The sequence below is a fragment of the Aegilops tauschii genome, chromosome 4, assembly GCF_002575655.3.
Source record: "Aegilops tauschii subsp. strangulata cultivar AL8/78 chromosome 4, Aet v6.0, whole genome shotgun sequence".
NCBI classification, from domain to species: domain Eukaryota; kingdom Viridiplantae; phylum Streptophyta; class Magnoliopsida; order Poales; family Poaceae; genus Aegilops; species Aegilops tauschii.
Genome location: NC_053038.3, coordinates 181,589,043 through 181,608,497, shown reverse-complemented (window position 1 = coordinate 181,608,497; position 19,455 = coordinate 181,589,043).

Below are 19,455 nucleotides of genomic sequence, written 5' to 3'. Positions count from 1 at the left end.
AGTGACATGCCCCATCTTTGACGGTCATGATTATCCCAAGTGGAAGGCCATGATGAAGAAGCGTCGCATGGCGATAGACAGCGAGTTGTAGACCATCACTGAGATTGGTGTTACTGATCTTTGCAAGATGGCGGAGGCTGATGATATTCACAAGTACACTCGACTTGACATCATAGCGAAGGATGTCATCTGCTCCTGCTTATCCCAAAATCAGTTCAGGTACATTATGCATCTCTTCCATGCGAAGCTTATCTGGGACTGACTCTCTGATGTCTATGAAGGTCATCGAACTTGTCATGATCCCTGGTTTGAGGAAGTCAATGAATCGCTCAAAACGATGACTTTCGATCATGAATCATCATCCTCTGCACCACGCCTTATGGCAAAAGGAGCCAAGGTAACTAAATACTTCCTATCTGAGTCTAGTGATGATGAATCTGGTGATGAATTTGGACCCAGCTATACCAAGCTTGCTTCCCTTGCCACTAAACAACAAAGAGCTTTGGAAAAAGGTCAAAACATGCTAGATGAAAGCGATGATATGTTGGGTGAAGAAATGGATCAAACTCAAACTCTGACTGATAATCTTCAAAGTCATCATAACACTCTCTTAGCCGGTCATGAGAAGCTTTCTTATGAATTTCTTCAACGAAAGCAAGATCTTCAGAAGCTAAGGGTGAGTTATGAAGATCTTTAGAAGCAGCATGATTCATTGCTTGCTCAACCGATCAGTGCCGCTCAGGATGAATTCATTCCACCATGTTTGAAATGCATTGAATGTGAATCTGCTAATTCTTCACCTGAAAGTTCAAATGCTTCTATTGCTGCAAATTCTTTAATTGTCTCTATTATCACAAATTCCTCATTTGAGGATGCTACTAGTATCACTAAAAATGCAGGGCTAAAGGAATTGTATGTTACAGGCATGTACAAAATCCTGGATCATGAAGATTGTGTTAGTTTGCGTTCCCCCTTCCATCTTGCCCTACGCTTGAATCTCGTGACGAGATTCTTGTTTAGTGGGGGTGAGTTGTCACATCCCTAGCTTCTGGCAATGCACTAGGCTAGCCTCATGAGTGTCATCATGTTTAAGTTTCAAATGAACTTGAAATGGGGATTGTTTAAACCCTAGCATCAAAGGAATTCACTAGGTTCAACTAAAATATTCTCAATGAATCCAAATGGCTTTCAAAAATATTCATCATTTCTGGAAAATGCTAGAAGTAATAACCAGAGGTGTTGCACATTTTTCCATGACATATTAAATCATATATTATTTGCATTTGGGCAAATAAATGCTATTGAATATTTTAAATGATCAAATAATCATAAACTAAAATGTTTACTATTGGTTATATTCCAAACAGTGGCATTGAGCAGTTTCATGATTTTTGGATCTGTTTAAGTATTTTTAGTAAACCCTAAAGACTACAGAATAATAGAAAACAGAAACAAAATAGAGAAAAGCAGAGAGAGAAGAACTTACCTGGCAGCCCAACAGCAGGCCCACCTAGCCGGCCCAGCCCAGCAGCCGCTCCAGCGAGCTGCTTGACTCAGCCAGGCAGGCAGGCAGGTGCTTGACGCCGACACCAGCGCGCGCCACGCACCTGCCCGCCGCCCTGCTTCCTCCCCTCGCCATTCTACTGGCCTGGGTCGATCACCCACTCCTCCCCCGAGCTCGCAGACACACCCCCTCCTCCCCAGCTCCTCTCTCTCGCTCTCCCGGCAACGACCGAGCGCACACGTTGCCGCCGCCCGCCGTTGCCGCGGACACCGCAGACGCCTCGCCCTCGCACCGTGTCCATTCGCTCCGCCAACGTCGACTACGTTGAGCAGGCCGAGCCCCGAGCGCTCGCCCGCCCTGGAGTCGCCGCTGACGCCGTCTTCCCCAACTCTGGCCGCCGAGATTGTCGTCGCCGTTCCGACCGCACCAGCCTCTCCCCCGAGCTAACTCCGGCGCCACCGCACTCGCCGTGAGCCTCTCCATCTAACCCCACTCTCTGTTTCCTCCCTGGTACGCAGTAGTCGCTCCTCCATGGACGTCCGAACGCGCCGCCGCCCGCGCTCGTCGCCGGTGGTGCTCCGATGACCATATGGTCCCGGGCTTGTGCCCATTGCACTCCCCGCATCGCGTAGGAGCCGTAGGTGCTAGCGCCGCCCTGCCTAGGCCACTGCAGCAACGAGCCCTAGGTCGACCGAGCTTCGGCTGCCGCTGAGCTCGTCGCCGGCGCCACTCCCCGGCCTCGCCACCACCACGGTTGGATGCGGACGAGCGTCCGCATCCCGTAGCTGTGCTCCGTGCGCCAAACGGTGCTGTGTAGGCGAATCCCGCAGCGCACCGCCGCGTCTGGACTCGCCGGCGGCTCAACGTCGGCGACCGCTGACCCGTTGACCGGCGTGGGTTGACCCCACTGCTGCTTTGACTTCCCCCTCTCTCTCATTGACCTTCGGGCCCCACCTGACTAATTACTCTACTTAGCACTAATTAACTAGTTAGGTTAGTTACTACAGTCACTGACTAGTGGGCCCTGCCCAGTTAGTTAGGGCTAACTATCTTAGTTAGTTGACTAGGTCACTGACCAGTGGGTCCCACTGGTCAGGTTTGACCTGGTCGACGCCTGTTGACTGCTGACGTCACCCTGACGTAGTGCTGACGCAATAATGTAATTTCTAGATTAAAAACAATTTTGGAAATTCCTGAAATTGCTTTAAACTCCAAAAATTCATAGTAATTCAACCATAACTCAGATGAAGATAATTTATATACAAAAAATTATAAGAAAAATGCAATCTATCCATCTATACCATTTTCATGCATGACAGACAAACTTATACCTACTCTATTAGTGAAAACATGATAATTGCATTTTAAGTGCTTAATGTGGAGCTTGCATCTGAACCTTTGGTTCATATGGACTTCCTCTAAATTGTTGCTAGATGCATTAGCAAAAATCATAACATCATTGCCATGTCACATTCATGCATCATATTGTGCATTGCATTGATTGTGTTCTTCCTTGTTTGCCGATAATTGTTCCCTCTCAGTAGACGTGGTTCCGACGACGTGTTCGATGACACCGATGAAGAACTATATTATCTTCAGAAGTGCCAGGCAAGCAAAACCCCCTTGTTCATTCCAATACAATCCCACTCTCTCGCTCCTGCTCTCTTTTACTTCATTAGGACAACAATGATTCAACTATTACATGATGCGGTAGCTGAACCCCTTTCCTCTGCATGACCTGTCATTGCCACAGTAAATAGATGAAACCCACTAGCATGAGTAGGAGTTGTTTGAGCCCTGATGTGCCTACTCATTCATGCTTGTTTGTCATGCCTGCTACTGCTTAGAGTTGAGTCAGGTCTGATTGATCGGGGATGAATTGGAATGGTGATGAACATGTCCTACTGTGTGTGAGCTAAGTGTGTGAACACGATTTGGTAAAGGTAGCGGTGAGAGGCCACGTAGGAGTACATGGTGGGTTGTCTCATTGAAGTCGTCTTCAGGAACTGAGTTATGTGTTTGTGATCCATGATCAGCTACTACCACGCGTTGGGCCTGAAACCAATGGACCCTCTCGACTTATTAACTGCTCTTGTCCTCTACCTAGGAGTTGCAAGTAGTTTCTGGTGTTTGTAGTATGCTGGGGGCCGTGCGCAACGCTGACCCGAGGGGTGGGATGTGTTGTGGTAGGCACGTGGCAAGGTGTACCGGGCGCCCGTTTGGTGTCTCGGGAACCCTGCACACATCGTTCGGGGCCGTTGAGGACACCCTGGCCGGATTTCCTTGCGGATGGAACCTGAATAGGCGATAAACCTGGACTAGAGACTTGTGTGGTTAGTAAGGTTGTGGCCGACTCCCTTGCCAGGCTTCCGCTTGAAGGTTGCCGAGATACACGACGTGTACATGGTGGTAAGTGGCGAGAGCGTGTGTGAATAGCCATGTCCGCGGTAAAGGACTTCTGGGTTTCCTATACAGTTCATAGACAACTGAAAGTGGATATTCTAAAACTCGCAAGATAAGCGCGAGTGCTATGGATGGCCTTCTCGTAGGGAGATGGGAGCGGATCCATAGTGGTGTATTGATATGGTGAATATGTGGACTCGTGTGCGCCACCTCAAAAGAGTTACTTGCAGTCATACTTTAGGTTAGCCACTGAGTCAAAGCTGGCTTGCTGCAGTTAAACTCCACTACCCCCTTTGTTGATACCGATGCATATGTAGTTAGCTCTGATGTAAGTCTTGCTGGGTACATTTGTACTCACGTTTGCCTATTTTATATTTTTGCAGAGAGACGTCAGTCTCGCTAGTAGTTCTGCGTGGACTTCGACATTTAGCTTGTTACCTCAGCTACGATCTTGTGCCCTCGGCAGGGTCTTGTAGATAGTCAGGCTTCTCAGCCTTCTTCATTTGTAGTTGTCTGTACTCAGACAAGTTAAGCTTCCGCATGTGCTTGTTGCTTGTATGCTGTGTATGTTGGGGTCATGAGACCCATGTTTGTAATACTTGGCTCCTCGGAACCTAATGAATAAATACTTGAGTCATAGAGTTATGTTGTGATGCCATGTTGTATTTACACATATTGAGCATATTGTGTGTATTATTGAAATGCTTGGTATGTGTGGGATCCGACAACCTAGTGGTTTATCCTTGGTAGCCTCTCTTATGGGGAAATGTAGTCTTGTGCTTCCATGAGCCATAGTAGTCCGCTACAGCCCGGTTCACCGGAGTCCTGCTAGCCCAGCACTACTGCTCCGGAACACTTGACTGGCCGGCATGTGATTCACTTCGTTCCTGTGTGTGTCCCTTTGGGGAAATGTCACGCGGTGACATCTGGAGTCCTGCCTAGCCTGCTACAGCCTAGGTTCCCGGAGTCCTGTTAGCCCAGTGCTACAGCCCGGATTCGCACGCTGCTGACCGACATGCTCGATGTTGATTCATGTATGCCTGTCCCCATAAGTTAGTGCCACTTTGGGTTCACGACTAGTCATGTCGGCCCGGGTTCTCTGTCATACGGATGCTAGCAACACTATCATATACATGAGCCAAAAGGCGCAAACGGTCCCGGGCCATGGTAAGGCGACACCCGTGGGAATACCGTGCGTGAGGCCGCAAAGTGATATGAGGTGTTACAGGCTAGATCGGTGTGACTTAGAATTGGGGTCATGACACTGATGAGTCATTTGACTCCAACTATAAACTGTTCAAAAATCAGAGTGGTGAAGTATTTGCTAGATATGTTGGCACTAACTACAGGAACGGTCCCCCTATGAAGAAAATCTGGGTTCCGAAAAGGTGCCTTGAAAGTCTTCAGGTGAATGTCATCATAACACCACCTTTGAAGAATAGGAACTCCGGATGTAATTCTTCATATGGACCAAAGTCTTCATATGGATCCAAGTCCTCATTTGGACCAAATTCCTCATGTGGATCAAATTCTTCATATGGTTCAAAATCCTCATATGAACATCATCGTGCTAACACTTCTGTTTCGCAGGGAAAGCCCAAGGGCTATGAATATGTGCATTGTTCTTCAAATCATTATGTTCATAAGTCCTCGAAGAATTTCTCTGCTTATTCATATGCTTACCCTAATCCCTCTCCTGTGAAACGAAGTGGATTGGATTCTATGCCACCTTTCTCTTATGGAGCTCGCAGAATGATGAACTCTTTGCCACCCCTCCAGATGTGGGTGGTGAAGAAAAACAACTAATATCTTATGCAGGGTCAGGTCTCCAGACGAACTTAAACGTCTGAAGAATTTGCTGGAGACCTAAATATGCTTGAAAGGACACAAGCTAATCATGAAGAAATGAATTTTCATTTCTCACGTCCTTATACTACTTTATCTGTTGTATTGCTTGATGAAATTGATCCAATGAATTTGATGTCATATGCTTCACTGGTGAAGTATATATATGAGTTCGTAAGATGCACTAATTCATCTACAGGATGATCAACCCAAAGCTACTGAGTGGGTGATACGTCTCCAACGTATCTATAATTTATGAAGTATTCATGCCATGTTTACAATAGTTTTATATGATTTTGGTATGATTTGATTAGAACTAACCCGGACTGACGCTGTTTTCAGCAGAACTACCGTGGTGTTGTTTTTGTGCAGAAATAAAAGTTCTCAGAATGCGAGGAAAATCAACGGAGAATTTTTGTGGAAAATATAAAAAATACTGGAACAAAAAACTATCGAAGGGGAGTCCCGTGGGCCCCATGAGGGTGGGGGTGTGCCCACCCCCCTAGGCGCGCCCCTGTGCCTCGTGGACTTCCCGTGGGGGCGCCTGACTTGTTCTCGACGCCAACCTCTCCTATAAGTGCCCAAACCTCAAGAAAATAACCTAGATCGGAAGTTCCGCCGCTGCAAGCCTCTGTAGCCACGAGAAATCAATCTAGGCCCTCTCTGGCACCCTGCCGGAGGGGACCATGGAGGAGGATCTCGGAGGGGCCATCATCGCCATGAAGGCCAAGGTCCAGAGGGAGAACCTCTCCCCATCTAGGGGGGAGGCCATGGAGGAGGAAGCACAAGGGGGAGAACCTCTCCTCCTCTCTCTCGGTGGCGCCGGAGTGCCATCGGGAGGGAAATCATCCCCGTGCTGATCGTCTTCATCGACATCACCATCATCATCCGGTCCAGTCTCCTGCACCCCTCTGTAATCCCTACTTGAACATGGTGCTTTATGCCACATATTATGATCCAATGATGTGTTGCCATCCTATGATGTTTTGAGTAGATATCATTTGTCCTTGGGTTGATTGATGATCTAGATTGGTACGAGTTGTATGTTTTATTTTGGTGCTGTCCTATTGTGCCCTCCGTGTCGCGCAAGCGTGAGGGATTCCCACTGTAGGGTGTTGCAATACGTTCATGATTCGCTTATAGTGGGTTGCTTGAGTGACAGAGATATAAACCCGAGTAAGGGAGTTGTAGAGTATGGGATAAAGGGGACTTGATGCTTTAATGATATGGTTGGGTTTTACCTTAATGATCATTAGTGGTTGCTAGAGTTCCAATCATAAGTGCATATGATCCAAGAAGAGAAAGTATGTTAGCTTATGCCTCTCCCTCATATGAAATTGCAATGACGACTACCAGTCTTGTTAACAATTGCCTAGGATAATTCCACACACCGACCCATCATTATTCCACACTCGCTATTTATAATATTTAGTAATATATTCTAAATTTATGATAACAGCACCTACTTTTATGTTTTAGCTCTCCGATATCATGCAAAGTTATCCTCTTCATACCAACAACGTAGTTTTATTTCTCGTTTCTAATTGGAAGCAAACGTTCGGTGTCAGTAGAGTCATATCAGTGGCAGATAGGACTTGAGAGAATATTGATCTTACCTTTAGATCCTTGTGGGTTCGACACTCCATACATATCACTTCCACCTTCGGGAATTGCTACGATGATTCCCTACACTTGGGGATTATCAAGCTCTTTTCTGGCGCTGTTGCCGGGGAGCAATAGCATGGGGTTGATATTCTCGTGTGTGCTTGTTTGCTTTCTTCACTAAGTAGATTTTTTCTTTCCTTTTTGTTTCTGTTTAGTTGTTGGTGAAACATAAAAAAATTAAAAGAATGAAAATACAAAAAAATTACTTGCTTCTTATGCCTAAAAAGTTTTTCCAAAAGAGAAGTGATTGGAAAGTTATGCATTGAAGAAGTGAGGGTCGACCTTGAGCACTTGTGTTCATGCTCATGGAAACAATGTAGAATTTTTCATGGAAGTTTCTCTGTAAATAATTATCCCCTTGTATATATCCATTGTATTATAAAAATAATGTGCCAAGCTTTGGTTTTAGGATGATTAGATTGCTTGTTTACTATGTGCCGTACAAAAACAGAAACTTTGGCTGTAGTGTGTGAATTTACATTTTTTACTGGAAAGTCAAATGGGTCTGAAACTTATTGCACATTACTTCTGTACAAATTTTTTAAATTGTCAAATTTTTTCTAGAATTTGTGGAGTTACAGAAGTTTGCTAAACTTCTAGATTACTACAGACTGTCCTGTTTTCGACAGAATCTGTTTTCTATGTGTTGATCGCTTATTTTGATGAATCTATGGGTAGTATCGGGGGGTATGAATCATGGTGAATTTGGAATACAGTAGATAAAGTGCTAATATGGAACTGGGATGAGTTTTCAACAGTACCTAAAGGTAGTGATTTGCATTAGTATACTAACGGATCTCACAAAGTTTTTGTTAAGTTTTTGTGGATGAAGTGTTTGAAGAACGAGGAGTTACCGATGTGAGAAGAATAAAGAGAGGCACGAGTTCAAGCTTGGGGATGCCCAAGGCACCCCAAGTAAATATTCCAAGGATACTCAAGCATCTAAGCTTGGGGATGCCCCAGTTGGCATCCCATCTTTCTTCTTCAACAATTATCGGTATATCTCGGTTTTTGTTTTGTTCACGTGATTTGTGTCCCTCGTGCTTTTATTTTTTTTCTTTAAGAACCATGATAGTATGAGATATCCCTTCATCGATTTATAGAATGATCCATGTGCTTCACTTATATCTTTTGAGTATGACCTTATAGAATGCTCTTTGCGCTTCACTTAAATCTTTTGAGTATGGTTTTATAGAATGCTTTGTGTGCTTCACTTATATATTTTGAGCTTGGATATTGGTTAGACTATATTAATTGTATAATTCTCCATTAACTTCACTTATATCTTTTGGAGTATGAATAATACTAGCGTCTAAAGCGGGTTTGGAAGAGTGTCAACTTTAGGAATTAGTGATCCCACTATTCCGAATGAGAAGAATTTTGCTTATGTGGAGAGTAGAAAAATTTCTATGCTTGTAGATCATGAAAAGAATGCTTTATGTGATGGTTATATTGTTGAATTCATTCATTATGCTACTGAAAATTATTATGAGGGAGGAATATATGCTTGTAGGAGTTGCAATAATATCAAGTTTCCTCTCTATGTGCTTAAAGTTTTGAAGTTATACTTGTTTTGCCTTCCTATGCTAGTTGATTCTTGTTCCTACAAATTATGTGCTCACAAAATCCCTAGGCATAGGAAGTGGGTTATATTCAAATGTGCTAGTCATATTATTCATGATGCTCTCTTTATGTTTCAATTCTTTTCTTTTATGTGAGCATCATTGAAATCATCATGCCTAGCTAAAAGGCATTAAAGAAAAGCCCTTGTTGGGAGACAACCCAATATTTACCCTTACTGTTTTCGCGTGCTTACATGATTAAGCTACTGTATTAATCATATTTTATAGCTTTTGTTTCAATAAAGTGCCAAGTAAGACCTTTCGGAAGACTTGGGTGAAAGTTAATGTGATCTTGCTGTAAAAAACAGAAACTTTGTGCTCACGAGATTAGCTGCCATGTTTTACAGAAGAGTTATTTTGAGTTGATTATTTTTGCATAAGATTAATAGACAAATTCCTCACGTCCACCAATTTATTTCATAATTTGTGGAGTAGCAGAAGTATGGTTTCTGTTCAGATCATTACAGACTATTCTGTTTCTGACAGATTCTGTTTTGATTGCATAGTTTGCTTGTTTTCTAGTTTCTATGGCTTATATTTTCTCAATATAAATTGTAGAAATGATATGGTACAGTAGGCATTGTGTGAGAACAGTTATGAACCTTGTCTTTGATAGTACCAAAGTGAATGGTTTACTCTTTATCATACTAACCTATCTCAGGAAGTTTTGTTAAGTTTTGTGTGATTGAAGTTTTCAAGCTTTGGGTGAGATATCGATATGAGGAGAATAAGGAATAGAAAGACCCTAAGCTTGGGGATGCCCAAGGCACCCCAAGGTAATATTCAAGGAAGACTCAAGTACCAAGGTAATATTCAAGGAAGACTCAAAACTATCGGTATACCTTACTCGGAGCTATATTTTTATTCGTCACATGATATGTGTTTTGCTTGGAGCGTATTTTCTATTTTACTTGCTGTTTGAATAAAATCATTGGATCTGAAATATTGAATGAAAAATAACCCTCCCATGGCTAGTTAATTATTTGACTACTCAGTGTTCTTCACTTATATCTTTTGGAGTAGTTTGTCATTTACTCATGTGCTTCACGTATATCCTATGAGTAAATGGTTGAATGATTTGAATATCATAAATATGAATTTATATATGTTTCATAGGCTTATACCATGGGGAGTGATGACTTCACACAGAATAAGTATAGGTAGTAAACTTATTTGAAAGTTAGCAAACGCAGAATTGGTCACTTGAACAATTCATGAAAGAATATTGTAGGAAGGGAGATTTCACATATAAATATACTATCTTGGACATCTTTTCTAATTGTGAGCACTCATTAAAATATGACGTGCTAAAATGTTGATGTTGGACAAGGAAGATAACGTAATGGGTTATGTTTTCTTATAACCGAAATAAAGTATATTGTCATGGATCATCCAACATGTTGAGCTTGCCTTTCCCCCTCATGCTAGCCAAATTCTTTGCACCAAGTAGAGATACTACTTGTGCTTCCGAATATCCTTAAACCCGGTTTTGCCATGAGAGTCCACCATATCTACCTATGGATTGAGTAAGATCCTTCAAGTAAGTTGTCATTGTTGCATGCAATAAAAAATTCCTCTCTAAATATGTATGATCTATTAGTGTGGAGAAAATAAGCTTTATACGATCTTGTGATATGGACGCAATAAAAGCGACGGACTGCATAATAAAGGTCCCTATCACAAGTGGCAATATAAAGTGGCGTTCTTTCGCATTAAGATTTTGTGCATCCAACTATAAAAGCACATGGCAACCTCTGCTTCCCTCTGCGAAGGGCCTATCTTTTATTCTTGTCTTATACCTTATACAAGAGTCATGGTGATCTTCACCTTTCCTTTTTACATTTTATCCTTTGGCAAGCACATTGTGTTGGAAAGATCCTGATATATATATCCACTTGGATGTAGGTTTTCATAAATTATTATTGTTGACATTACCCCTGAGGTAAAAGGTTGGGAGGCAAAACTATAAGCCCCTATCTTTCTCTGTGTCCGATTAAAACTTTGAACCCATAAATATCACGTGAGTGTTAGCAATTGTGAAAGATTAAATGATAGTTGAATATGTGGGATTTGCTAAATCAAAGCTCTTACATAGACGCTTCCTGAAAATAAGATGAATTGCAATTGTTTGATGACTAAGAGCACGATTTGTTAGTTCTCAAGAAAGTTTATGATCTATACTTTAACATGTGAATAGCTTGTTACTTGATCATGAGAGTTTTATGAGTTGATCTACTTTTACGATATATAATGATGCTAGAAAAAGTGATTGGAACAATCATTGATCAAATTTATACACTTGCTAGCATTCACACTTCATAAATTATTTCTTTTATCATTTACCTACTCGAGGACGAGCAGGAATTAAGCTTGGGGATGCTGATACGTCTCCAACGTATCTATAATTTATGAAGTATTCATGCCATGTTTATAATAGTTTTATATGATTTTGGTGTGATTTTATTAGAACTAACCCGGACTAACGCTGTTTTCAGCAAAACTATCGTGGTGTTGTTTTTGTGCAGAAATAAAAGTTCTCGGAATGCGATGAAAATCAACGGAGAATTTTTATAGAAAATACAAAAAATACTGGAACAAAAATCTACCGAAGGGGAGTCCCGTGGGCCCCAAGAGGGTGGGGGAGCGCCCAGACCCCCTGGGTGTGCCCCTGTGCCTCGTGGACTTCCCCTGGGGCCCCCTGACTTGTTCTCGACGCCAACCTCTCCTATAAATGCCCAAACCACCAGAAAATAACCTAGATCGGAAGTTCCGCCGCGGCAAGCCTCTGTAGCCACGAGAAATCAATCTAGGCCCTCTCTGGCACCCTGCCGGAGGGGGCCATCATCATCGGAGGCCATGGAGGAGGATCTCGGAGGGGCCATCATCGCCATGAAGGCCAAGGACCAGAGGGAGAACCTCTCCCCATCCAGGGGGAGACCATGGAGGAGGAAGCACAAGGGGGAGAACCTCTCCTCCTCTCTATTGGTGGCGCCGGAGTGTCATCGGGAGGGGAATCATCGCCGTAGTGATCGTCTTCATCAACATCACCATCATCATCACCATCCTCATCTATTTTACACGGTCCACTCTCCCGCACCCCGCTGTAATCCCAACTTGAACATGGTGCTTTATGCCACATATTATGATCCAATAATGTGTTGCCATCCTATGATGTTTTTAGTAGATATCCTTTGTCTTTGGGTTGATTGATGATCTAGATTGGTACAAGTTGTATGTTTTATTTTGGTGCTGTCCTATTGTGCCCTTCGTGTCGCGCAAGCGTGAGGGATTACCGCTGTAGGGTGTTGCAATACGTTCATGATTCGCTTATAGTGGGTTGCTTGAGTGACAGAAGCATAAACCCGAGTAAGGGGGTTGTAGCGTATGGGATAAAGGGGACTTGATGCTTTAATGCTATGGTTGGGTTTTACCTTAATGATCTTTAGTAGTTGCGCATGCTTGCTAGAGTTCCAATCATAAGTGCATATGATCCAAGAAGAGAAAGTATGTTAGCTTATTCCTCTCCCTCATATGAAATTGCAATGACGACTACCGGTCTTGTTAACAATTGCCTAGGATAATTCCGCACACCGACCCATCATTATTGCACACTCGCTATTTAAAATATTTAGTAATATATTCTAACTTTATGATAACACCACCTACTTTTATGTTTTAGCTCTCCGATATCATGCAAAGTTATCCTCTTCATACCCACAACGTAGTTTTATTTCTCGTTTCTAGTTGGAAGAAAACGTTCGGTGTACGTAGAGTCATATCAGTGGCAGATAGGACTTGAGAGAATATTGATCTTACCTTTAGCTCCTTGTGGGTTCGACACTCCATACTTATCACTTCCACCTTTGGGAATTGCTACGATGATTCCCTGCACTTGGAGATTATCAGTGGGTCCTTGACAATGGATGTACAAATCACATGACTGGTGACAGGAACTTATTGATGGACACTGCTTTATCTCCATCACATCTGAAGCATATCACCTACGCTGAGAAAGGTAAAAGCAAGGTATTGGGTCTAGGTAGAGTTGCGATCTCAAAGGATCAACACGCGGACAAAGTCATGCTTGTCGAGTCCTTAGGATACAACCTCATGTCTGTCTCAATGCTTTGTGATCTTGATATGGTTGTTGTCTTTGGCAAGTATCGTTGTGTTGTGATCATGGAAGCTTACCATTCCAAAGTCTTCGAAGGCTTTAGTAGAGGAGACTTGTATATTGTTGGTTTCTCTACAAGACCACCACCTGCCACGTATCTACTTGCAAAAGTTTTAGAAGGCTGGTTAAGGCATTGACGACTAGGTCATGCTAGCATGAGGAACTTGCACACGCTCGCGAAGAGGAAGCATGTCATTGGCATCGAGGGTGTAAAATTCCTCAAGGATCACCTGTGTGGAGCTTGTGAAGCTGGAAAGATGACCAGGGCCAAGCATCCCGCAAAGACTATCATGACTACCACTCGTCCATTTGAATTGCTTTACATGGATCTCTTTGGCCCTACTCATTATGCCACCTTCACAAATGCTGCATATTTATATGGCTTTGTTATTGTTGATGACTATTCTCGTTACACATGGGTGCATATCATCACTTACAAAACTGAAATGCAGGAAGTCTTCAAACGATTTTCCTCGAGGGATTCAACAAACTTCGGTCTGAAGATCAAGCACACTAGAAGTTACAATGGGACCGAGTTCAAGAATACTGGTGTTGATGACTATCTTGATGAACTTGGTATTACTCGCGAGTTATCTGCTCCTTATACTCCTGAGCAAAATGGTGTCGTGGAGCGCAAGAACAGGACTCTTGTTGAGATGGCTCACACTATGCTTGATGAATACAAGACGCCTCCTCGCTTGTGGCCCGGGGCAATTGATATTGCATGCCACATCATCAATAGGGTATATCATCAAAAATTCTTCAAAAAGACCTCATATGAACTCCTCACTGACAAGAAACCAAATGTGAGGTATTTCAAAGTCTTCGGTGCTAAATGTTGGATTAGAGATCCTCATCACAATTCTAAATTTGCACCGAAAGCTCATGAAGGTTTTATGTGTGGTTACGGAAAGGACTCGCACACCTACAGAGTCTTCAACACCGTTCATCACAAGGTTGTTGAAACTATAGATGTGCGGTTTGATGAAACTAATGGCTCGCAAAGAGAGCACCTACCTCCTGTGCTAGATGAAATGTCACCTGAGGAATCCATCAAGTTCAAGGCTACTGAGGATGTCATTCCTACTGAAGAATCTGCTGAAGAAGTCATTCTAGAATGTGAAGAACATCATGCTGGTGCACCTGAGGAAAATGGCTCTGAAGAAAATGCTGAGCCCACTCAACGTCGTCAACCCGCTCATCCTCGCGTTGCAAATGAAGTGCAGATAGAGAGAATCATCGACGACACCAAAGCACCAGGTCCTCTCACACGCTCAAAGGCTTCACATTTTTCTAACTTTTGTGGGCACTTTGCTTTTGTCTCTATCACAGAGCCCACCAAAGTAGATGAGTCATTTTTGGAGCATGAGTGGATCCAAGCGATGCAAGAGGAATTACATATATTCGAGATCAACAATGTCTGGGAACTTGTCAAGCGACCAGACCCACGCAAGCACAATATCATCGGCACCAAATGGATCTACCGCAACAAGCAAGATGAAAATGGCCTTGTGGTGAGGAATAAGGCACGTCTAGTAGCTCAAGGCTACACACAGGTTGAAGGGTTTTATTTTGATGAAACTTTTGCACATGTTGCTAGACTTGAGGCTATTCGCATATTGCTTGCTTATGCTAACCATCATAATATCATCTTATATCAAATGGATGTGAAAAGTGCATTCCTTAATGGTATGATTGAGGAAGAAGTATATGTTGCTCAACCCCCCAGGTTTTGAAGATCCAAAGCATCCTGACAATGTCTTCAGACTCAATAAGGCCCTCTATGGCCTCAAGTAGGCCCCTCAGGCGTGGTATGATACTTTGAAGGAATTCCTTATGAAGAAAGGCTTCAAACCCAGTTCACTTGACCCAACTCTTTTCACCAAAACCTATGATGATGAATTATTCATGTGCCAAATATATGTTGATGATATTATCTTTGGCTTAACCAACGTTACAATAACGAATTTGCCTATATGATGAGTGACGAATATCAAATGTCTATGATGGGAGAATTGAAATTCTTCTTAGGTCTTCAAATTCGTCAACAGCGCAACGGCATCTTCATATCTCAAAAGAAATATCTCAAGGATGTTTTGAGGAAATTCGGCATGGAAGATTGCAAAGGCGTCAAAATCTCTATGCCCACAAATGGCCATATATGCATTGTCGAAAATGGCATAGACTTCGATCAAAAGGTATACCGCTCCATGATTGGCTCTTTATTGTATCTATGTGCATCTAGGCCAGATATTATGCTTAGTGTTAGCATGTGTGCCCGTTTTCAAGCTACACCGAAGGAATCACACCATAAGGTTGTGAAGCTTATTCTTCGATATCTAGCTCACACTCCAACACTTGGATTATGGTATCCCAAGGGCTCGGCTTTTGATCCCATTGGATATTCTGACTCTGACTATGCTGGTGATCGTGTGGACCGCAAGTCAACATCAGGCACATACCATTTCCTCGGACGATCCTTAGTATGTTGGTCCTCGAAGAAGCAGAACTGCGTATCACTCTCTACTGCCGAAGCTGAGTATATTGCTGCTGGTTTGTGCTGTGCTCAATTGCTAGGGAGGAAACCAACCCTCAAGGTCTATGGCATCAATGTGAAGAATGTTCCACTCTTCTATGACAATGAGAGTGCCATCAAGATTGCTCATGACCCAGTTCAGCACTCAAAGACAAAGCACATCCAGATTCATCATCATTTTCTTCGAGATTTTGTGTTGAAGGGCGACATGTCTAACGAGCACGTGAAGACTGAAGAACAGCTAGCCGATATCTTCACAAAGCCCTTGGATGAGAAGAGATTTAGCAAGTTGCGGTGTGAGCTAAATATCTTAGAATCTTCGAATGTCCTTTGAAAAAGGACACACATCCTAACACTTATGCAAAATTGATGACTTAGATGTGCAACACACGATGCAACATTTTTCTTCAATCAATGAAGACTACCCTCTAAGTGTGAAGAAATTAACGAAGAATTTGATTCTCAGAGCCCTACGACAATTATACGCAGCGTCTGAAATCATCATTCTTATACGGTGTGTCACGCCACCAACAAAAGTTGAAAATCTTCAATTTGAGTTTTTCTTCAGTTTTTGAAATTCCTTGATTGCTCAAATTCTTCAACTTTGCAGAGTCCACTCTTTCCGACTGTGTTCTTCATTGACTATATATATTTGAGTTTTTCAGTCCTCTATAGCATTCACTTATTGCTAATTCTTCAAGTTGACTTTTCTGCTAAGTGAATGTGATCGGACCCGTCCCCCTCTATTCTAAACTCAACCCAATCTGTTCACAAATTCTTCATGTGCGTTCTATTTGAAACCCGTTCAAAATCGTCACTATGTCCTTGTCAGCTGAAGAATTTGCGAACAAAACTTTAAAATATTCTTATCTGAATTTTCGGCTTTTGCCGCTCAAACCGTTCCACATCCCACGATGAGATTATTCTATTCACCGACGATCTCACATGATCTCCACTTCACAGTACGTGGGTGACACATGTCGTTAGGATGAGAAGGGTCAGGGGCACGTTCGTCCATCTTCCTCGGATGAGCGGTTTTTCACCTCGGCTATAAATACTCCTAACCCTCCTCTGACCTCATTTACTTCGCTCGATCGCACTCCCCTCGCTCGAGCTCTCTGACCTAGCACTGCTGCTACTCTCCATCTTCGCCAGTGAGGAAGAGCTTCACTGCCTCGACCTTGTCACCGTCGTACTCGCGCCGGCCGCTGAAATCTTCACTCCGCTGCCGCCGTAGCTGTCTTCCCCCGCCAAGTTAGGCTGTGGAAGATCTGAATGGACGAACTTCTCAACATCTACTCCCAGTTGGTCGTGTTCTTCGTCAAGGCGTTCCGTGAAGACAAATTGCATACCTCATCGGAGAATTCTATTATTCAAAATCCTCAATTGAAGAAAATGGCTAATGGCAAAAGACCTCACAAGGGAGGCAAGAGGCCAGAAGTGAATACTACTTTTGAGACCCCTGATGATATCTATGCAGGGTATTGCACTCCTGATGAAGCAATTCATGCCAAGGAGACTAAGAATGAGCGCAAAGTGGGCATTCAGAGGATAGAGAGGAGGTGGGCACGAGAATGGAGGGAGTACAGATATGTGACTCCCAAGTACATGAAGAAATTCACAGTATACCCTCCATGCCCAAGACCTCCTTTGGCACCAGGACAAGAAGCTAGTCCTACTAGCATAAAGCGTGGTGAGGACTTTCCAAAAGAATGGCCAAAGCGGCAAGCCAAGTTGGCCAAAATGGCCAAAGAAGTAGTGAAGAAATTCAATGAAGATTCTGCTGTTGCCACTGCTGAGGCCCCTGCTAGCAAGCCCAAGAAGGCTATGCACAAGAAACCTACTCACAAGCCCAGTTCCTCAGCAATGCCCTCACGACCAAGTTACTCAAAGCCCTCACGGCCAGTGCCTCACATCACTTCCTCCAAAGCAGCTCCAGTTCCCATTGCAAAATCCTCAGCTGCTGCTGCTAGGTCCTCGGCACCTGTGCATCTCGCCTCTTGCCAAAGGACCACTGGCATATCAATTGCTTTAGGAGTTGCTGCAAGTTCTTCAGCTCCTCCATAATCCTCAACAACTCCGACCTTGCTGAAGAAAAAGGCTGCTGCTGAACGAGGCTCGAGGCCAAGCCCTCACAAGAAGCATGTCGCCTTTCATGAACCTTCTAGTGAAGATGAATCTGATGATGTAGAATTGGCTGAAACCATCAGAGACAGACAGCAAAAGGCCACTAGAGCCAAAGGCAGTAATGTGCCTCTTCTGCTGAATCCCAAATTGATCCTTGACTTCATAGATCTCTGGCACAAGGACCCCAACACTCCTATGCCTGATTTCAATCTCACACCTGGCCAAAGTCATATGTTGACGGCCTTTATTGGCGAAGAAAAATGGAAGTTTGAAAAGGCCAGGTAACTGAAGAAAGCTCAGTACAAGAAGGAGTGTTTTGTGAAGAAGAATGTTGTCACTATGACTCCTGATGAACTTGTGGCCATGCAAACTGAGATCAAAGCACTCAGTGATGAATTTGACGCATACCGTGTAGATTGGCTCGGAGACAAAGTCAGATTCCTCAGAATGGCGAAGGGATTTACCCCAAATGTTGTAGCTTCAACGCAACATGAAATTCCTCAGGCTGAGGTATCTGCTTAGCATACTGAAGAACATGCAAGAATAGCTGATGAAAATTGGGCTGTTGAAGAAAATGAAAGCACCAGGGCTGATAAAGAAATTCCAGGCATTGAAGAAATTGCCAGGGCAACCTCCACTGTTGCGCCTAATGAACAACCCAGGCCAGTTGAAGCATTTGCTACTGAGTCTGAGGAAACTAAACATGCTAGGGCAACTGCATCAGTTGTGCCTGAAGAAATTGCACCAATTTCCTCTGCTCCTCCTGCACAGACGACAAGTTCTAACCTTCCTTCTGCATCAGAAACGAAGAAGACCAAGGCTGCAGAGAGGGCAATTGTGAAGAAAAGGAAAGCATCTGCATCCTTAGAGTCTTCATCACCAAAGAAAGTGAAGACTTTGACGAGCTCTTATGCAAACCCAAAATGGTGTTCCAATATCAAGCATGCCATCAAAGGAGATTGTTCCCTTTGGTGAGGAATATGTGATTCCTAGTGAATCAGATGAAGAAGATCCTTCTGTTACTACGTCAGAATAGTTGGATGAAGAAATTAAAGTGGATAATGTCCCTTCAACTCCGCTAGTATCATCGCCCATGCCTCAGTTCACAGCTGAAGAGGCGGGCATTGAAGAAATAGATGAACAAGACGAGGATGTGGATATTGGGTCTGCAACTCCTATTCAGAATGATGACTACTGGGAAAGTCATCACCCCAATTCACCACTGACCACTCCTATGCATCAACTTCCTTAGTCCCCGGTCCAAACAAAAGATATTCATATGAGCTCTCAAGAATGTCAAGCTTCTCTTCTCTCTATTCCAGAAGAAGTTCCAGCCACTAGCGTTGATGCAAATGTTGCTGAAGAAATGGAGGCCAAGGCTGCTGATGATGCTACTCCTGAAATTCCTCAGCATGTGGCTCCAGAGGTTGTGCTTCAAGAGGCTGTGAAGACTTCCACTACAAATCTTCAGCCTAAGCCACAGAATCCTCACACTAAGAAGCGGAAGTTCAAGGCTGAGGACTTATTTGCTGAGCATCATTTCTTCTCTGACTACAATCATATGACTCTGCTCGTCTTT